Source organism: Phalangium opilio, unplaced genomic scaffold, assembly GCF_054372755.1.
Source record: "Phalangium opilio isolate 3A_F unplaced genomic scaffold, DU_Popi_V2 ptg000003l_1, whole genome shotgun sequence".
In the NCBI taxonomy this organism is placed as follows: Eukaryota; Metazoa; Arthropoda; class Arachnida; order Opiliones; family Phalangiidae; genus Phalangium; species Phalangium opilio.
This window is the reverse complement of record NW_028324145.1, coordinates 1254454-1268255: the sequence shown is the minus strand read 5'-3', so window position 1 is coordinate 1268255 and position 13802 is coordinate 1254454. Positions and strand designations below refer to the sequence as shown.

Genomic DNA, 13802 nt, shown 5'->3' with positions numbered 1-13802 from the left:
AAAAAAGCAAACAAATCTTCTTTTAGTTATTGTTTTATAAAGATGAAAGTTAATTAAATTCAAATTATTAACTAGCACTCTCGGCAACGGCCATATCACGCTGAATACACCGGATCTCGTCAGATAACCGAAGTTAAGCAGCGTCGAGCGCAGTCACTACTTGGGAGGGAGACCACTTAGGAACACTGCGTGCTGTTGGCTTTTTCACTTTTTTTTCCTCTTTTAAATTTTAATAGATATGAAAAAAGCAAACATGTTTTCTTTTTGTTATTGTTTTAAAATGATGAAGGTTAATTTGTCTCACTTAATTAAAATTCGAATTATTAACTAGCACTCTCGGCAACGGCCATATCACGCTGAACACACCGGTTCTCGTCCGATAACCGAAGTTAAGCAGCTTCGAGCGCAGTCAGTACTTGGGAGGGCGACCACTTAGGAACACTGCGTGCCGTTAGCTTTTTCACTTTTTTTTTCTCTTTTAAATTCCAATAGATATGAAAAAAGCAAACATATTTTCTTTTTGTTATTGTTTGAAAAAGATGAAGGTTAATTTGTCTCACTTAATTTAAATTCGAATTATTATCTAGCACTCTCGGCAACGGCCATATCACGCTGAGAACACCGGTTCTCGTCCGATCGCCGACGTTAGCAGCGTCGAGCGCAGTCAGTACTTGGGAATACTGCGTGCCGTTTGCTTTTTCACTTTTTTTCCTCTTTTAAATTCCAATAGATATGAAAAAAGCAAACATATTTTCTTTTTGTTATTGTTTGAAAAAGATGAAGGTTAATTTGCCTCACTTAATTTAAATTCGAATTATTATCTAGCACTCTCGGCAACGGCCATATCACGCTGAGAACACCGGTTCTCGTCCGATCGCCGACGTTAGCAGCGTCGAGCGCAGTCAGTACTTGGGAATACTGCGTGCCGTTTGCTTTTTTCACTTTAGTTTCCTCTTTCAAATTCCACCAGATATGAAAAAAGCAAACAAATCTTCTTTTAGTTATTGTTTTATAAAGATGAAAGTTAATTAAATTCAAATTATTAACTAGCACTCTCGGCAACGGCCATATCACGCTGAATACACCGATTCTCGTCCGATAACCGAAGTTAAGCAGCGTCGAGCGCAGTCATTACTTGGGAGGAAGACCACTTAGGAACACTGCGTGCCGTTGGCTTTTTCACTTTTTTTTCCTCTTTTAAATTTTAATAGATATGTAAAAAGCAACTGGTTTTCTTTTTGTTATTGTTTTAAAATGATGAAGGTTAATTTGTCTCACTTAATTTAAATTCGAATTATTAACTAGCACTCTCGGCAACGGCCATATCACGCTGAAAACACCGGATCCCGTCCGATCACCGAAGTTAAGCAGCGTCGAGCGCATACAGTACTTGGGAATACTGCGCGCCGTTTGTTTTTTCACTTTTGTTTCCTCTTTTAAATTCCACCAGATATGAAAAAAGCAAACATATCTTCTTTTTGTTATTGTTTTATAAAGATGAAGGTTAATTAAATTCAAATTATTCACTTGCACTCTCGGCAACGGCCATATCACGCTAAATACACCGGTTCTCGTCCGATAACCGAAGTTAAGCAGCGTCGAGCGCAGTCAGTACTTGGGAGGGCGACCACTTAGGAACACTGCTTGCCGTTAGCTTTTTCACTTTTTTTTCCTCTTTTAAATTCCAATAGATATGAAAAAAGCAAACATATTTTCTTTTTGTTATTGTTTGAAAAAGATTAAGGTTAATTTGTCTCACTTAATTTAAATTCGAATTATTAACTAGGACTCTCGGCAACGGCCATATAACGCTGAAAACACCGGTTCACGTCCGATCACCGAAGTAAAGCAGCGTCGAGCGCATACAGTACTTGGGAATACTGCGTGCCGTTTGCTTTTTCACTTTTGTTTCCTCTTTTTAAATTCCACCAGATATGAAAAAAGCAAACATATCTTCTTTTTGTTATTGTTTTATAAAGATGAAGGTTAATTAAATTCAAATTATTAACTAGCACTCTCTGCAACGGCCATATCACGCTGAATACACTGGTTCTCGTCCGATAACCGAAGTTAAGCAGCGTCGAGCGCAGTCAGTACTTGGGAGGGCGACCACTTAGGAACACTTCTTGCCGTTAACTTTTTCACTTTTTTTTCCTCTTTTAAATTCCAATAGATATGAAAAAAGCAAACATATTTTCTTTTTGTTATTGTTTGAAAAAGATGAAGGTTAATTTGTCTCACTTAATTTAAATTCGAATTATTATCTAGCACTCTCGGCAACGGCCATATCACGCTGAGAACACCGGATCTCGTCCGATCGCCGACGTTAGCAGCGTCGAGCGCAGTCAGTACTTGGGAATACTGCGTGCCGTTTGCTTTTTTCACTTTTGTTTCCTCTTTCAAATTCCACCAGATATGAAAAAAGCAAACAAATCTTCTTTTAGTTATTGTTTTATAAAGATGAAAGTTAATTAAATTCAAATTATTAACTAGCACTCTCGGCAACGGCCATATCACGCTGAATACACCGGTTCTCGTCAGATAACCGAAGTTAAGCAGCGTCGAGCGCAGTCACTACTTGGGAGGGAGACCACTTAGGAACACTGCGTGCCGTTGGCTTTTTCACTTTTTTTTCCTCTTTTAAATTTTAATAGATATGAAAAAAGCAAACATGTTTTCTTTTTGTTATTGTTTTAAAATGATGAAGGTTAATTTGTCTCACTTAACTAAAATTCGAATTATTAACTAGCACTCTCGGCAACGACCAGATCACGCTGAACACACCGGTTCTCGTCCGATAACCGAAGTTAAGCAGCTTCGAGCGCAGTCAGTACTTGGGAGGGCGACCACTTAGGAACACTGCGTGCCGTTAGCTTTTACACTTTTTTTTTCTCTTTTAAAATCCAATAGATATGAAAAAAGCAAACATATTTTCTTTTTGTTATTGTTTGAAAAAGATGAAGGTTAATTTGTCTCACTTAATTTAAATTCGAATTAGTATCTAGCACTCTCGGCAACGGCCATATCACGCTGAGAACACCGGTTCTCGTCCGATCGCCGACGTTAGCAGCGTCGAGCGCAGTCAGTACTTGGGAATACTGCGTGCCGTTTGCTTTTTCACTTTTTTTCCTCTTTTAAATTCCAATAGATATGAAAAAAGCAAACATATTTTCTTTTTGTTATTGTTTGAAAAAGATGAAGGTTAATTTGTCTCACTTAATTTAAATTCGAATTATTATCTAGCACTCTCGGCAACGGCCATATCACGCTGAGAACACCGGTTCTCGTCCGATCGCCGACGTTAGCAGCGTCGAGCGCAGTCAGTACTTGGGAATACTGCGTGCCGTTTGCTTTTTTCACTTTAGTTTCCTCTTTCAAATTCCACCAGATATGAAAAAAGCAAACAAATCTTCTTTTAGTTATTGTTTTATAAAGATGAAAGTTAATTAAATTCAAATTATTAACTAGCACTCTCGGCAACGGCCATATCACGCTGAATACACCGATTCTCGTCCGATAACCGAAGTTAAGCAGCGTCGAGCGCAGTCATTTCTTGGGAGGAAGACCACTTAGGAACACTGCGTGCCGTTGGCTTTTTCACTTTTTTTTCCTCTTTTAAATTTTAATAGATATGTAAAAAGCAACTGGTTTTCTTTTTGTTATTGTTTTAAAATGATGAAGGTTAATTTGTCTCACTTAATTTAAATTCGAATTATTAACTAGCACTCTCGGCAACGGCCATATCACGCTGAAAACACCGGATCCCGTCCGATCACCGAAGTTAAGCAGCGTCGAGCGCATACAGTACTTGGGAATACTGCGCGCCGTTTGTTTTTTCACTTTTGTTTCCTCTTTTAAATTCCACCAGATATGAAAAAAGCAAACATATCTTCTTTTTGTTATTGTTTTATAAAGATGAAGGTTAATTAAATTCAAATTATTCACTTGCACTCTCGGCAACGGCCATATCACGCTAAATACACCGGTTCTCGTCCGATAACCGAAGTTAAGCAGCGTCGAGCGCAGTCAGTACTTGGGAGGGCGACCACTTAGGAACACTGCTTGCCGTTAGCTTTTTCACTTTTTTTTTCCTCTTTTAAATTCCAATAGATATGAAAAAAGCAAACATATTTTCTTTTTGTTATTGTTTGAAAAAGATGAAGGTTAATTTGTCTCACTTAATTTAAATTCGAATTATTATCTAGCACTCTCGGCAACGGCCATATCACGCTGAGAACACCGGTTCTCGTCCGATCGCCGACGTTAGCAGCGTCGAGCGCAGTCAGTACTTGGGAATACTGCGTGCCGTTTGCTTTTTTCACTTTAGTTTCCTCTTTCAAATTCCACCAGATATGAAAAAAGCAAACAAATCTTCTTTTAGTTATTGTTTTATAAAGATGAAAGTTAATTAAATTCAAATTATTAACTAGCACTCTCGGCAACGGCCATATCACGCTGAATACACCGATTCTCGTCCGATAACCGAAGTTAAGCAGCGTCGAGCGCAGTCATTTCTTGGGAGGAAGACCACTTAGGAACACTGCGTGCCGTTGGCTTTTTCACTTTTTTTTCCTCTTTTAAATTTTAATAGATATGTAAAAAGCAACTGGTTTTCTTTTTGTTATTGTTTTAAAATGATGAAGGTTAATTTGTCTCACTTAATTTAAATTCGAATTATTAACTAGCACTCTCGGCAACGGCCATATCACGCTGAAAACACCGGATCCCGTCCGATCACCGAAGTTAAGCAGCGTCGAGCGCATACAGTACTTGGGAATACTGCGCGCCGTTTGTTTTTTCACTTTTGTTTCCTCTTTTAAATTCCACCAGATATGAAAAAAGCAAACATATCTTCTTTTTGTTATTGTTTTATAAAGATGAAGGTTAATTAAATTCAAATTATTCACTTGCACTCTCGGCAACGGCCATATCACGCTAAATACACCGGTTCTCGTCCGATAACCGAAGTTAAGCAGCGTCGAGCGCAGTCAGTACTTGGGAGGGCGACCACTTAGGAACACTGCTTGCCGTTAGCTTTTTCACTTTTTTTTTCCTCTTTTAAATTCCAATAGATATGAAAAAAGCAAACATATTTTCTTTTTGTTATTGTTTGAAAAAGATGAAGGTTAATTTGTCTCACTTAATTTAAATTCGAATTATTATCTAGCACTCTCGGCAACGGCCATATCACGCTGAGAACACCGGTTCTCGTCCGATCGCCGACGTTAGCAGCGTCGAGCGCAGTCAGTACTTGGGAATACTGCGTGCCGTTTGCTTTTTTCACTTTAGTTTCCTCTTTCAAATTCCACCAGATATGAAAAAAGCAAACAAATCTTCTTTTAGTTATTGTTTTATAAAGATGAAAGTTAATTAAATTCAAATTATTAACTAGCACTCTCGGCAACGGCCATATCACGCTGAATACACCGATTCTCGTCCGATAACCGAAGTTAAGCAGCGTCGAGCGCAGTCATTTCTTGGGAGGAAGACCACTTAGGAACACTGCGTGCCGTTGGCTTTTTCACTTTTTTTTCCTCTTTTAAATTTTAATAGATATGTAAAAAGCAACTGGTTTTCTTTTTGTTATTGTTTTAAAATGATGAAGGTTAATTTGTCTCACTTAATTTAAATTCGAATTATTAACTAGCACTCTCGGCAACGGCCATATCACGCTGAAAACACCGGATCCCGTCCGATCACCGAAGTTAAGCAGCGTCGAGCGCATACAGTACTTGGGAATACTGCGCGCCGTTTGTTTTTTCACTTTTGTTTCCTCTTTTAAATTCCACCAGATATGAAAAAAGCAAACATATCTTCTTTTTGTTATTGTTTTATAAAGATGAAGGTTAATTAAATTCAAATTATTCACTTGCACTCTCGGCAACGGCCATATCACGCTAAATACACCGGTTCTCGTCCGATAACCGAAGTTAAGCAGCGTCGAGCGCAGTCAGTACTTGGGAGGGCGACCACTTAGGAACACTGCTTGCCGTTAGCTTTTTCACTTTTTTTTCCTCTTTTAAATTCCAATAGATATGAAAAAAGCAAACATATTTTCTTTTTGTTATTGTTTGAAAAAGATTAAGGTTAATTTGTCTCACTTAATTTAAATTCGAATTATTAACTAGGACTCTCGGCAACGGCCATATAACGCTGAAAACACCGGTTCACGTCCGATCACCGAAGTAAAGCAGCGTCGAGCGCATACAGTACTTGGGAATACTGCGTGCCGTTTGCTTTTTCACTTTTGTTTCCTCTTTTAAATTCCACCAGATATGAAAAAAGCAAACATATCTTCTTTTTGTTATTGTTTTATAAAGATGAAGGTTAATTAAATTCAAATTATTAACTAGCACTCTCTGCAACGGCCATATCACGCTGAATACACCGGTTCTCGTCCGATAACCGAAGTTAAGCAGCGTCGAGCGCAGTCAGTACTTGGGAGGGCGACCACTTAGGAACACTGCTTGCCGTTAACTTTTTCACTTTTTTTTCCTCTTTTAAATTCCAATAGATATGAAAAAAGCAAACATATTTTCTTTTTGTTATTGTTTGAAAAAGATGAAGGTTAATTTGTCTCACTTAATTTAAATTCGAATTATTATCTAGCACTCTCGGCAACGGCCATATCACGCTGAGAACACCGGTTCTCGTCCGATCGCCGACGTTAGCAGCGTCGAGCGCAGTCAGTACTTGGGAATACTGCGTGCCGTTTGCTTTTTTCACTTTAGTTTCCTCTTTCAAATTCCACCAGATATGAAAAAAGCAAACAAATCTTCTTTTAGTTATTGTTTTATAAAGATGAAAGTTAATTAAATTCAAATTATTAACTAGCACTCTCGGCAACGGCCATATCACGCTGAATACACCGATTCTCGTCCGATAACCGAAGTTAAGCAGCGTCGAGCGCAGTCATTACTTGGGAGGAAGACCACTTAGGAACACTGCGTGCCGTTGGCTTTTTCACTTTTTTTTCCTCTTTTAAATTTTAATAGATATGTAAAAAGCAACTGGTTTTCTTTTTGTTATTGTTTTAAAATGATGAAGGTTAATTTGTCTCACTTAATTTAAATTCGAATTATTAACTAGCACTCTCGGCAACGGCCATATCACGCTGAAAACACCGGATCCCGTCCGATCACCGAAGTTAAGCAGCGTCGAGCGCATACAGTACTTGGGAATACTGCGCGCCGTTTGTTTTTTCACTTTTGTTTCCTCTTTTAAATTCCACCAGATATGAAAAAAGCAAACATATCTTCTTTTTGTTATTGTTTTATAAAGATGAAGGTTAATTAAATTCAAATTATTCACTTGCACTCTCGGCAACGGCCATATCACGCTAAATACACCGGTTCTCGTCCGATAACCGAAGTTAAGCAGCGTCGAGCGCAGTCAGTACTTGGGAGGGCGACCACTTAGGAACACTGCTTGCCGTTAGCTTTTTCACTTTTTTTTCCTCTTTTAAATTCCAATAGATATGAAAAAAGCAAACATATTTTCTTTTTGTTATTGTTTGAAAAAGATTAAGGTTAATTTGTCTCACTTAATTTAAATTCGAATTATTAACTAGCACTCTCGGCAACGGCCATATCACGCTGAAAAGACCGGTTCACGTCCGATCACCGAAGTTAAGCAGCGTCGAGCGCATAGAGTACTTGGGAATACTGCGTGCCGTTGGCTTTTTCACTTTTGTTTCCTCTTTCAAATTCCACCAGATATGAAAAAAGCAAACAAATCTTCTTTTAGTTATTGTTTTATAAAGATGAAAGTTAATTAAATTCAAATTATTAACTAGCACTCTCGGCAACGGCCATATCACGCTGAATACACCGGTTCTCGTCAGATAACCGAAGTTAAGCAGCGTCGAGCGCAGTCACTACTTGGGAGGGCGACCACTTAGGAACACTGCGTGCCGTTAGCTTTTTCACTTTTTTTTTCTCTTTTAAATTCCAATAGATATGAAAAAAGCAAACATATTTTCTTTTTGTTATTGTTTGAAAAAGATGAAGGTTAATTTGTCTCACTTAATTTAAATTCGAATTATTATCTAGCACTCTCGGCAACGGCCATATCACGCTGAGAACACCGGTTCTCGTCCGATCGCCGACGTTAGCAGCGTCGAGCGCAGTCAGTACTTGGGAATACTGCGTGCCGTTTGCTTTTTCACTTTTTTTCCTCTTTTAAATTCCAATAGATATGAAAAAAGCAAACATATTTTCTTTTTGTTATTGTTTGAAAAAGATGAAGGTTAATTTGTCTCACTTAATTTAAATTCGAATTATTATCTAGCACTCTCGGCAACGGCCATATCACGCTGAGAACACTGGTTCTCGTCCGATCGCCGACGTTAGCAGCGTCGAGCGCAGTCAGTACTTGGGAATACTGCGTGCCGTTTGCTTTTTTCACTTTAGTTTCCTCTTTCAAATTCCACCAGATATGAAAAAAGCAAACAAATCTTCTTTTAGTTATTGTTTTATAAAGATGAAAGTTAATTAAATTCAAATTATTAACTAGCACTCTCGGCAACGGCCATATCACGCTGAATACACCGATTCTCGTCCGATAACCGAGGTTAAGCAGCGTCGAGCGCAGTCATTACTTGGGAGGAAGACCACTTAGGAACACTGCGTGCCGTTGGCTTTTTCACTTTTTTTTCCTCTTTTAAATTTTAATAGATATGTAAAAAGCAACTGGTTTTCTTTTTGTTATTGTTTTAAAATGATGAAGGTTAATTTGTCTCACTTAATTTAAATTCGAATTATTAACTAGCACTCTCGGCAACGGCCATATCACGCTGAAAACACCGGATCCCGTCCGATCACCGAAGTTAAGCAGCGTCGAGCGCATACAGTACTTGGGAATACTGCGTGCCATTTGCTTTTTTCACTTTTGTTTCCTCTTTCAAATTCCACCAGATATGAAAAAAGCAAACATATCTTCTTTTTGTTATTGTTTTATAAAGATGAAAGTTAATTAAATTCAATTATTAACTAGCACTCTCGGCAACGGCCATATCACGCTGAATACACCGGTTCTCGTCAGATAACCGAAGTTAAGCAGCGTCGAGCGCAGTCACTACTTGGGAGGGCGACCACTTAGGAACACTGCGTGCCGTTGGCTTTTTCACTTTTTTTTCCTCTTTTAAATATTAATAGATATGAAAAAAGCAAACATGTTTTCTTTTTGTTATTGTTTTAAAATGATGAAGGTTAATTTGTCTCACTTAATTTAAATTCGAATTATTAACTAGCACTCTCGGCAACGGCCATATCACGCTGAATACACCGGTTCTCGTCCGATAACCGAAGTTAAGCAGCGTCGAGCGCAGTCAGTACTTGGGAGGGCGACCACTTAGGAACACTGCGTGCCGTTAGCTTTTTCACTTTTTTTTTTCTTTTAAATTCCAATAGATATGAAAAAAGCAAACATATTTTCTTTTTGTTATTGTTTGAAAAAGATGAAGGTTAATTTGTCTCACTTAATTTAAATTCGAATTATTATCTAGCACTCTCGGCAACGGCCATATCACGCTGAGAACACCGGTTCTCGTCCGATCGCCGACGTTAGCAGCGTCGAGCGCAGTCAGTACTTGGGAATACTGCGTGCCGTTTGCTTTTTCACTTTTGTTTCCTCTTTCAAATTCCACCAGATATGAATAAAGCAAACATATCTTCTTTTTGTTATTGTTTTATAAAGATGAAAGTTAATTAAATTCAATTATTAACTAGCACTCTCGGCAACGGCCATATCACGCTGAATACACCGATTCTCGTCCGATAACCGAAGTTAAGCAGCGTCGAGCGCAGTCATTACTTGGGAGGGAGACCACTTAGGAACACTGCGTGCCGTTGGCTTTTTCACTTTTTTTCCTCTTTTAAATTTTAATAGATATGAAAAAAGCAAACACGTTTTCTTTTTGTTATTGTTTTAAAATGATGAAGGTTAATTTGTCTCACTTAATTTAAATTCGAATTATTAACTAGCACTCTCGGCAACGGCCATATCACGCTGAAAACACCGGTTCACGTCCGATCACCGAAGTAAAGCAGCGTCGAGCGCATACAGTACTTGGGAATACTGCGTGCCGTTTGCTTTTTCACTTTTGTTTCCTCTTTTAAATTCCCCCAGATATGAAAAAAGCAAACATATCTTCTTTTTGTTATTGTTTTATAAAGATGAAGGTTAATTAAATTCAAATTATTAACTAGCTCTCTCGGCAACGGCCATATCACGCTGAATACACCGGTTCTCGTCCGATAACCGAAGTTAAGCAGCGTCGAGCGCAGTCAGTACTTGGGAGGGCGACCACTTAGGAACACTGCGTGCCGTTAACTTTTTCACTTTTTTTTCCTCTTTTAAATTCCAATAGATATGAAAAAAGCAAACATATTTTCTTTTTTGTTATTGTTTGAAAAAGATGAGGGTTAATTTGTCTCACTTAATTTAAATTCGAATTATTATCTAGCACTCTCGGCAACGGCCATATCACGCTGAATACACCGGTTCTCGTCCGATAACCGAAGTTAAGCAGCGTCGAGCGCAGTCATTACTTGGGAGGGAGACCACTTAGGAACACTGCGTGCCGTTGGCTTTTTCACTTTTTTTCCTCTTTTAAATTTTAATAGATATGAAAAAAGCAAATATATTTTCTTTTTTGTTATTGTTTGAAAAAGATGAAGGTTAATTTGTCTCACTTAATTTAAATTCGAATTATTATCTAGCACTCTCGGCAACGGCCATATCACGCTGAATACACCGGTTCTCGTCCGATAACCGAAGTTAAGCAGCGTCGAGCGCGGTCATTACTTGGGAGGGAGACCACTTAGGAACACTGCGTGCCGATGGCTTTTTCACTTTTTTTTCCTCTTTTAAATTTTAATAGATATGTAAAAAGCAAACAGGTTTTCTTTTTGTTATTGTTTTAAAATGATGAAGGTTAATTTGTCTCACTTAATTTAAATTCGAATTATTAACTAGCACTCTCGGCAACGGCCATATCACGCTGAAAACACCGGTTCACGTCCGATCACCGAAGTTAAGAAGCGTCGAGCGCATACAGTACTTGGGAATACTGCGTGCCGTTGGCGTTTTCACTTTTGTTTCCTCTTTCAAATTCCACCAGATATGAAAAAAGCAAACTTATCTTCTTTTTGTTATTGTTTTACAAAGAAGAAAGTTAATTAAATTCAAATTATTAACTAGCATTCTCGGCAACGGCCATATCACGCTGAATACACCGGTTCTCGTCCGATAACCGAAGTTAAGCAGCGTCGAGCGCATACAGTACTTGGGAATACTGCGTGCCGTTTGTTTTTTCACTTTTGTTTCCTCTTTTAAATTCCACCAGATATGAAAAAAGCAAACATATCTTCTTTTTGTTATTGTTTTATAAAGATGAAGGTTAATTAAATTCAAATTATTAACTTACACTCTCGGCAACGGCCATATCACGCTAAATACACCGGTTCTCGTCCGATAACCGAAGTTAAGCAGCGTCGAGCGCAGTCAGTACTTGGGAGGGCGACCACTTAGGAACACTGCTTGCCGTTAGCTTTTTCACTTTTTTTTCCTCTTTTAAATTCCAATAGATATGAAAAAAGCAAACATATTTTCTTTTGTTATTGTTTGAAAAAGATGAAGGTTAATTTGTCTCACTTAATTTAAATTCGAATTATTATCTAGCACTCTCGGCAACGGCCATATCACGCTGAGAACACCGGATCTCGTCCGATCGCCGACGTTAGCAGCGTCGAGCGCAGTCAGTACTTGGGAATACTGCGTGCCGTTTGCTTTTTTCACTTTTGTTTCCTCTTTCAAATTCCACCAGATATGAAAAAAGCAAACAAATCTTCTTTTAGTTATTGTTTTATAAAGATGAAAGTTAATTAAATTCAAATTATTAACTAGCACTCTCGGCAACGGCCATATCACGCTGAATACACCGGTTCTCGTCAGATAACCGAAGTTAAGCAGCGTCGAGCGCAGTCACTACTTGGGAGGGAGACCACTTAGGAACACTGCGTGCCGTTGGCTTTTTCACTTTTTTTTCCTCTTTTAAATTTTAATAGATATGAAAAAAGCAAACATGTTTTCTTTTTGTTATTGTTTTAAAATGATGAAGGTTAATTTGTCTCACTTAATTTAAATTCGAATTATTAACTAGCACTCTCGGCAACGGCCATATCACGCAGAATACACCGGTTCTCGTCCGATAACCGAAGTTAAGCAGCGTCGAGCGCATACAGTACTTGGGAATACTGCGTGCCGTTTGCTTTTTCACTTTTGTTTCCTCTTTTAAATTCCACCAGATATGAAAAAAGCAAACATATCTTCTTTTTGTTATTGTTTTATAAAGATGAAGGTTAATTAAATTCAAATTATTAACTAGCTCTCTCGGCAACGGCCATATCACGCTGAATACACCGGTTCTCGTCCGATAACCGAAGTTAAGCCGCGTCGAGCGCAGTCAGTACTTGGGAGGGCGACCACTTAGGAACACTACGTGCCGTTAACTTTTTCACTTTTTTTTCCTCTTTTAAATTCCAATAGATATGAAAAAAGCAAACATATTTTCTTTTTTGTTATTGTTTGAAAAAGATGAAGGTTAATTTGTCTCACTTAATTTAAATTCGAATTATTATCTAGCACTCTCGGCAACGGCCATATCACGCTGAATACACCGGTTCTCGTCCGATAACCGAAGTTAAGCAGCGTCCAGCGCAGTCATTACTTGGGAGGGAGACCACTTAGGAACACTGCGTGCCGTTGGCTTTTTTCACTTTTTTTCCTCTTTTAAATTTTAATAGATATGTAAAAAGCAAACAGGTTTTCTTTTTGTTATTGTTTTAAAATGATGAAGGTTAATTTGTCTCACTTAATTTAAATCCGAATTATTAAATAGCACTCTCGGCAACGGCCATATCACGCTGAGAACACCGGTTCTCGTCCGATCGCCGACGTTAGCAGCGTCGAGGGCAGTCAGTACTTGGGAATACTGCGTGCCGTTTGCTTTTTCACTTTTGTTTCCTCTTTCAAATTCCACCAGATATGAAAAAAGCAAACATATCTTCTTTTTGTTATTGTTTTATAAAGATGAAAGTTAATTAAATTCAAATTATTAACTAGCACTCTCGGCAACGGCCATATCACGCTGAATACACCGGTTCTCGTCCGATAACCGAAGTTAAGCCGCGTCGAGCGCAGTCAGTACTTGGGAGGGCGACCACTTAGGAACACTGCGTGCCGTTAACTTTTTCACTTTTTTTTCCTCTTTTAAATTCCAATAGATATGAAAAAAGCAAACATATTTTCTTTTTTGTTATTGTTTGAAAAAGATGAAGGTTAATTTGTCTCACTTAATTTAAATTCGAATTATTATCTAGCACTCTCGGCAACGGCCATATCACGCTGAATACACCGGTTCTCGTCCGATAACCGAAGTTAAGCAGCGTCGAGCGCAGTCATTACTTGGGAGGGAGACCACTTAGGAACACTGCGTGCCGTTGGCTTTTTCACTTTTTTTTCCTCTTTTAAATTTTAATAGATATGAAAAAAGCAAATATATTTTCTTTTTTGTTATTGTTTGAAAAAGATGAAGGTTAATTTGTCTCACTTAATTTAAATTCGAATTATTATCTAGCACTCTCGGCAACGGCCATATCACGCTGAATACACCGGTTCTCGTCCGATAACCGAAGTTAAGCAGCGTCCAGCGCAGTCATTACTTGGGAGGGAGACCACTTAGGAACGCTGCGTGCCGTTGGCTTTTTCACTTTTTTTTCCTCTTTTAAATTTTAATAGAT

The 13802-nt window shown here is 38.3% G+C and overlaps 32 pseudogenes; all 32 read left to right on the top strand.

The window, feature by feature from the left end:
- Nucleotides 1–82: 82 nt before the first annotated feature.
- On the top strand, nucleotides 83–201 carry LOC149717003 (5S ribosomal RNA; annotated as a pseudogene).
- A 137-nt stretch (nucleotides 202–338) lies between these two features.
- LOC149717002 (5S ribosomal RNA) lies at nucleotides 339–457 on the top strand (annotated as a pseudogene).
- A 600-nt stretch (nucleotides 458–1057) lies between these two features.
- Nucleotides 1058–1176, top strand: LOC149717001 (5S ribosomal RNA; annotated as a pseudogene).
- A 361-nt stretch (nucleotides 1177–1537) lies between these two features.
- On the top strand, nucleotides 1538–1656 carry LOC149717000 (5S ribosomal RNA; annotated as a pseudogene).
- A 363-nt stretch (nucleotides 1657–2019) lies between these two features.
- LOC149716999 (5S ribosomal RNA) lies at nucleotides 2020–2138 on the top strand (annotated as a pseudogene).
- Nucleotides 2139–2500: 362 nt separating this feature from the next.
- LOC149716998 (5S ribosomal RNA) lies at nucleotides 2501–2619 on the top strand (annotated as a pseudogene).
- Nucleotides 2620–2756: 137 nt separating this feature from the next.
- Nucleotides 2757–2875, top strand: LOC149716997 (5S ribosomal RNA; annotated as a pseudogene).
- A 600-nt stretch (nucleotides 2876–3475) lies between these two features.
- LOC149716996 (5S ribosomal RNA) lies at nucleotides 3476–3594 on the top strand (annotated as a pseudogene).
- A 361-nt stretch (nucleotides 3595–3955) lies between these two features.
- Nucleotides 3956–4074, top strand: LOC149716995 (5S ribosomal RNA; annotated as a pseudogene).
- A 363-nt stretch (nucleotides 4075–4437) lies between these two features.
- Nucleotides 4438–4556, top strand: LOC149716994 (5S ribosomal RNA; annotated as a pseudogene).
- Nucleotides 4557–4917: 361 nt separating this feature from the next.
- On the top strand, nucleotides 4918–5036 carry LOC149716993 (5S ribosomal RNA; annotated as a pseudogene).
- A 363-nt stretch (nucleotides 5037–5399) lies between these two features.
- Nucleotides 5400–5518, top strand: LOC149716992 (5S ribosomal RNA; annotated as a pseudogene).
- Nucleotides 5519–5879: 361 nt separating this feature from the next.
- Nucleotides 5880–5998, top strand: LOC149716991 (5S ribosomal RNA; annotated as a pseudogene).
- A 362-nt stretch (nucleotides 5999–6360) lies between these two features.
- On the top strand, nucleotides 6361–6479 carry LOC149716990 (5S ribosomal RNA; annotated as a pseudogene).
- Nucleotides 6480–6841: 362 nt separating this feature from the next.
- Nucleotides 6842–6960, top strand: LOC149716989 (5S ribosomal RNA; annotated as a pseudogene).
- A 361-nt stretch (nucleotides 6961–7321) lies between these two features.
- On the top strand, nucleotides 7322–7440 carry LOC149716988 (5S ribosomal RNA; annotated as a pseudogene).
- Nucleotides 7441–7577: 137 nt separating this feature from the next.
- On the top strand, nucleotides 7578–7680 carry LOC149716987 (5S ribosomal RNA; annotated as a pseudogene).
- Nucleotides 7681–7802: 122 nt separating this feature from the next.
- Nucleotides 7803–7921, top strand: LOC149716986 (5S ribosomal RNA; annotated as a pseudogene).
- A 600-nt stretch (nucleotides 7922–8521) lies between these two features.
- LOC149716985 (5S ribosomal RNA) lies at nucleotides 8522–8640 on the top strand (annotated as a pseudogene).
- Nucleotides 8641–9001: 361 nt separating this feature from the next.
- On the top strand, nucleotides 9002–9120 carry LOC149716984 (5S ribosomal RNA; annotated as a pseudogene).
- Nucleotides 9121–9257: 137 nt separating this feature from the next.
- On the top strand, nucleotides 9258–9376 carry LOC149716983 (5S ribosomal RNA; annotated as a pseudogene).
- Nucleotides 9377–9735: 359 nt separating this feature from the next.
- On the top strand, nucleotides 9736–9854 carry LOC149716982 (5S ribosomal RNA; annotated as a pseudogene).
- Nucleotides 9855–10215: 361 nt separating this feature from the next.
- LOC149716981 (5S ribosomal RNA) lies at nucleotides 10216–10334 on the top strand (annotated as a pseudogene).
- A 138-nt stretch (nucleotides 10335–10472) lies between these two features.
- On the top strand, nucleotides 10473–10591 carry LOC149716980 (5S ribosomal RNA; annotated as a pseudogene).
- Nucleotides 10592–10728: 137 nt separating this feature from the next.
- Nucleotides 10729–10847, top strand: LOC149716979 (5S ribosomal RNA; annotated as a pseudogene).
- Nucleotides 10848–11434: 587 nt separating this feature from the next.
- On the top strand, nucleotides 11435–11553 carry LOC149716978 (5S ribosomal RNA; annotated as a pseudogene).
- A 361-nt stretch (nucleotides 11554–11914) lies between these two features.
- On the top strand, nucleotides 11915–12033 carry LOC149716977 (5S ribosomal RNA; annotated as a pseudogene).
- Nucleotides 12034–12395: 362 nt separating this feature from the next.
- Nucleotides 12396–12514, top strand: LOC149716976 (5S ribosomal RNA; annotated as a pseudogene).
- Nucleotides 12515–12652: 138 nt separating this feature from the next.
- On the top strand, nucleotides 12653–12771 carry LOC149716975 (5S ribosomal RNA; annotated as a pseudogene).
- Nucleotides 12772–13132: 361 nt separating this feature from the next.
- LOC149716974 (5S ribosomal RNA) lies at nucleotides 13133–13251 on the top strand (annotated as a pseudogene).
- Nucleotides 13252–13389: 138 nt separating this feature from the next.
- LOC149716973 (5S ribosomal RNA) lies at nucleotides 13390–13508 on the top strand (annotated as a pseudogene).
- A 138-nt stretch (nucleotides 13509–13646) lies between these two features.
- On the top strand, nucleotides 13647–13765 carry LOC149716972 (5S ribosomal RNA; annotated as a pseudogene).
- The last annotated feature ends 37 nt before the right edge of the window (nucleotides 13766–13802 follow it).